We start from the raw sequence: 6000 nt of genomic DNA, 5'->3' as shown, positions 1-6000 counted from the left end.
ACATACTTAGGACGGTTAATAGAGACAACCGTCCTCGTTGTAAAAGTAACAAGGATGGTTAGTCAATAGAACCGTCTTCTAAATAAAATACAAGACGGTTATATCACTTGACCGTCTTCTTGTAATTTAACAACAAGACGGTTAGATTACTCCACCGTCTTCTTTTATTTTAATATACTGCTGATCGAAAATCCTAATCCTATAACCCCTGCTTATTCAAACAATACGATATACACAACCCTTGTTTATACCCTAAAGAACATAAACCACCTTATCGATTGTCGTTCAACTCTGACGCAACCACCAGCGCCTCGCAAACCACCGCCTCAACATTCTTCTTCATCATCGCCCTAAAGCAACAGCGTAGCACGATCACCGTCAGTCGTTCATCGCCTTATCGAGGTGTGTGTCAATCGTCATATTCTTCATTATGTATCTGATATATCGTTTAGTTAGTACAAATTGATTTCGTGGCTATCATAATTGAACAATAAAATCAATTCTATATATCATATTCTGCATTTAATTTCTGACAATTCGTTAATTGCTTGTGCTATTGCTCCAATTTTTCGTTAATTTGCTTGTGCTTATCCCCAATTCCCTTACTCTGCTTGTGCTTATATGCTTAATTGTTGATTTTGCTGTATTTATCAATCTTTCTTACTGCAAGCTCTTTCGTATAAGACAGTTTTATAGTTAGATTATCATGAGACCGACCCTTATAATGAGAAATTGATTATCATTTGCCATAAAATTGGTGAATTATGGTAAACGATACACAGGCAACAATAGTTTTAGATTCTTCAATTCTAAAGAAGAGGTTAAAAAATGGCATCTTTACTCAGATTTAGAATACGGAGGTATGTCTATTTTCAGGTAACTGTTACTTTGTGTACACCATCTCTGATGTATGTCCGAATTTTCATATTGCATTAAGGTCTCAGGCTCTACCCATTCAATACGGAGTCATCTATTGTATGTTTTACAATCATATCCATATTCTAATATAGCAATTTTCAATCTTAAAGAAACTGTGGTGATGCAAGCAGTTTGTGTCATTTTCTGTTGCAAATTGACTATGACCATGTGGTATATGCGTCATTGTGATGGCCTCTGTTTGTGTTCTCAGCTGATGATACATATATTCTTTGTAGTCCTCTCTAATAATGACAGTTGCTTAAAAAAAGGAATCGAACGATTACCCTTTTTTTGTAAAATCAAAAGACGCGAACAGCAGCTTTACATAGCTAATTAGCTACCAATACTCCCCGACCAGCTTCGTTGGCACACTAATAGAGAGGTGTAGTTTTTGTAGTGGAGATCTTAATTCTTCAACTATTAGTTTACCATATGTCGTCACAAAGGCGTTGTTCCGACTCTGATCTTCTGTGTGAGTGAGTATGCCTCATTAGAACTGCAATCCTTGAACTGTAATCCACAAATCGCATTAAAATCAACGATCCTGCGAGAGAATGCTATGATAATTTACACAATTCGATCTATGTTACTCCGTTTCTTTCTTCATATTTTCTCGTGACAAAGAATCGATCACAAATGAACAGACACATGAAACTTTTCCGTGACAAAGAATCGATTACAAATGCGAAATTAAAACTCAATGTTCATCATCGATATGGCCATTAGCTTGTTGTAGTTTGATCAACCGCAGAGAAAATAAGTGTTGGGACAACGCATGGAGATTTTATTAAATTGAATGTTGGCGGTAGTAGCGAGAGCCCGATTTGAACTTAGGGGCCCCGAATGAGATACTATTCTTCAACTATTAGTTTACCATACGTCGTTGGCCTAAGCCCGCATCCACATCGACCTGTTTTTGGATTCTTCAATAATCTCCAAACTGGAATCCTATTTGTTTAGTTGACTTCATCTTATTAAATTTAGATTTTTTTTTTTTTGGGATGTGGGCAGTAGATGAATAAGGAGGAACGCTCTAGTGATGGAGGAACTAAGAGGTGGGTAGAAGGTTAGAAATCCTGATCATGTTAATTCGGAGAGTTAAGGGCAAAAGAAGGACCTAAACTATCACTTATTTTTCAGTTAAGGACATGAACTACTAAACTTTACAGTTAAGGAACTCAGTCTCAATTCCGTTAGTTTTGCCGTGAACTTTTAGTTTCTTGGAATTTATGATATTATAAAATTGATTTGCTTATGTTATTATGAAATTTAAGTGCGCAGCTTTCCCCTCTCTATTCTCTGGCACTAATATGTTGTCTTCAAATTTATCTCATCCATCCTCTATCTTAGCACATAGCAAAACACCTCATTAGTTCCAGGAAAATAAAGTCTCTATTCTTGTTGAACTTTGCATCTTTAACTAACTTGTTAGAGAAAAAAATTACTTTTAAAAGCAAGTTGGGGAAATAAAAATTGTAGAAAACAACTTGTACGGAGTAAATATGTTGAGATATGTAGTAGAGATTGCAAAGATTCACATTTGAAGAGTAAAAGTTCTTTTATGAGCATGTTGGGAAAAAATAAAAATTGTAATTTGTAAATGAAAAAACGTAAACCTCTATAAAATAACTCGAGTAGGAAGTTCGAGATTGTCGTACCAAAACATTCGCAAAGAAGAAAAAATAGAATCATGAAACTTGTTGGAAAAAAACAATCTGTATAATAATTACTTATATGAACTTATGGACAAAATAACAATCCATAGTCATTCCCGAACTTTACTATTTTTTCCAGTTAAGGAGTCGTACTTTAAAATTTTATGGTAAAGGATCTTTTACACTAACTCCGTCAAGTACGTCACTAAAAGCAACCTCAGACACTTTGTTATTCTTGAATTTAGCTCAGGTTCATCTTCCATCAAATCATTTTTGACACTCTTTTATTAGCATTGTGTCAGATCATCGTATTTAAATGAAAAAAGAAGAAGTGAAAAACACAATTTATGTGATTCTCTGAAGTACATAATTTATCAATTTGGTATTCAGTTAGTCTTCTAACTTTTCACATCTGACTTATCTATGTAACTATATAGATAAATATGGCTCGTACTTGGATGTCTGATGCAAAAAAAGGTGACCCAGAATATGATGCCGGGTTAGCTGAATTTTATGCCTTTGTTAGAGAGAATGTGACAAACACATCTAGTATGGCGTGCCCTTGTGATATGTGTCTTAATATGACGCATATGAGCTTTTCAGATGTACAAATTCATTTACAAAAGAGAAAATTTAATCCAAAATATAGATGCTGGACTTTTCACGGAGAATCTAGAACAATAAAAAGAGGAATGAGAGAAGATATAAATATCCAATTTAGTGAGATGGAAAAAGAAACATGTTTTAATCTAATTGAAAAGGATTCTGATGCGCCAAAAGAAGATTTGGGTTTGGGAATGGATATGAATTCTGATTCGGTTGATGAGTCTGATGATAACTCTGAAAATATATGGGGAGATTTTTGTGGAGAGAATGAGGAAGAAGAGAACTCGTCTATAAATATTGATGAAGATATTATAGATGATGATGATGTAGACGTTGATGAAAATAATTTGGATGACATAAGTGTTGTATTAGAGAAGTTAAAAGATTCTGAGATGCCATTGTATAAGAGCTGCAAGAAATACACTAAATTGGCATCAATTGTTAAGTTATATAATTTGAAAGCTAAAAATGGGTGGAGCGACAAGAGTTTTAATGACCTCCTAGAATTGTTGAAAGACATGCTTCCTAAGATAATGTTCTTCCTAATCGCACCTATGAGGCAAAGAAGATACTTCGAGGAATTGGTATGAAATATGAAAAGATTCATGCATGTCCTAATGATTGTATATTGTATCGCAAAGAATATGAGAGATGCACTCACTGTCCGGTTTGTAAAGAGTGGCGGTATAAAAAGAAGGAGGGGATCCCAGCAAAAGTTTTGTGGTATTTTCCAATCATTCCAAGGTTGATACGCCTTTTTGCGAATAAGGAAGATGCGAAGCTATTGACATGGCATAGAACTGCCAAAGCTAATGATGGGAAGTTGAGACACCAAATGATGGGTTAGAGTGGAAGTTCATTGATTCTAAGTACCCGGAGTTTGGCAAAGAATCCAGAAATCTTCGTCTTGCATTATCAACCGACGGGATGAATCCTTATGGAAGTTTGAGTAGTCAACATAGTACTTGGCCAGTGCTTTTAGCTATTTACAACTTACCTCCATATTTATGCATGAAACGCAAATATTTGATGTTGTCTTTGTTGATTTCTGGGCCTAAAGAACCTGGTAATGATATAGATGTCTATTTGGCTCCTCTTCTCGAGGATTTGAGAATATTATGGGATAAAGGGATAGAAGTTTTTGATGCCTACCAGAATAGCGTTTTTAATTTAAAAGCAATGTTATTGTGCACTATCTCTGACTTTCCTGCATATGGCAATCTGTGTGGGCATACTGTACATGGAAAAGAGGCGTGCCCTTTGTGTGGAGAAGATGTAGATTCTTGTTATTTGACATTTTCTCGAAAGCAAGCTTACTTAGGATCTCGTAGGTTTTTAGATGAGGACCATTCATATCGTAGGCTACAAAAAGCGTTTAATGGAAAAGCCGAGCATCGTCCACCTCCTAAGATATTAACTGGTCATGAAGTATATGAAAAGGTAAAAAGTATTCAGATTATATATGGGAAGAAAGGTTCCAAATTGGCATCTCGTGGTTATAAGAAGACGAGTCCTCTTTTTGAGCAACTTCCTTATTGGCGTGATCTCTCTATAAGACACTGCTTAGATGTTATGCATATTGAGAAGAATGTATGTGATAATATCATCAACACTCTTCTCAATGTTCCAAATAAGTCAAAAGACAATAAGGCGGCTAGGAAAGATATGATGGAAATGAAAATTAGGCCTGAGCTAGCGCCGCAAGAGAAAGGAACGCGTGCTTATTTGCCTCCGGCTGCTCATACCCTCTCAAAAAAGGAGAAGATGGAGTTTTGTCAGTGCTTGCATGGTGTTAAAGTGCCAGAGGGATATTCTTCGAATATAAGTAACCTCGTATCAATGCGAGATCTCAAGCTTACTGGTTTAAAGTCTCATGACTCTCATGCATTGATGCAACAATTACTACCTGTAGCTATTCGTTCTATTTTACCTAAAAAGGTTCGATTCGCTATAAGTAAGTTCTGTTTTTTTTTCAATGCCATATGCAATAAAGTAATTGCTCCCTCAGAGTTGGACTCCTTGCAAAAACTAATTGTTTCAACTCTTTGTGAGTTTGAAATGTATTTTCCTCCTTCCTTTTTCACGATCATGGTTCATCTAACTATACACTTGGTTAGAGAGATTAGATATCTTGGCCCAGTTTATTTGAGGTATCAATATCCGTTTGAAAGATTGATGAAAGTGTACAAGTCTTATACTTCTAATAGATACCGGCCCGAAGGGTGTATTGCTGAGCGTGCAATTATTGACGAAGCACTTTCTTTTTGTTATACTCACTTATCTGATGCTGAATTACTTGGGGTTCCTAAGAGTCGGCATAGTGAGTGGATGATGGGGAAAGGGCTGAGAGGTCATGTTTGTCAAGATATGACAACAGAGAAGTGGCATATTGCACATACATACGTCCTTCACAATGAGGATGAGGTACAACCATACATCGAAGAACACATGGTGTTCTTAAGGAATAATCACCGAAATAAAACCGAGAAGTGGATTGCTAATGAGCACAATAAAACTTTTAGAGTTTGGTTTAAGAGTCGAGTCATTCAAGACTTGCAAGAATACCCAGACGCTATCTCTTCCAGATTAAAAAGACTTTGTTATGGACCAGATATTTCCGCCTCTTCTTATACTGGTTATGCCATTAATGGTTGTACGTTTTACACTCGTAAGCAAGATGACATGAGCACAATGCAAAATAGTGGCGTTTGTGTAGAAGCAGAAGCAATGTACTTTGCTAGTTCGAAAGATAAAAATCCAATTTTGAGTAAAATGCATTACTATGGAGTTATTGAGGAGATTTGGGAGTCAATTATTGGAA

The sequence above is a fragment of the Silene latifolia genome, chromosome Y (assembly GCF_048544455.1).
Source record: "Silene latifolia isolate original U9 population chromosome Y, ASM4854445v1, whole genome shotgun sequence".
Lineage (NCBI taxonomy): Eukaryota > Viridiplantae > Streptophyta > Magnoliopsida > Caryophyllales > Caryophyllaceae > Silene > Silene latifolia.
The sequence above is the reverse complement of the archived record's forward strand: the minus strand, read 5'-3'. Positions refer to the sequence as shown.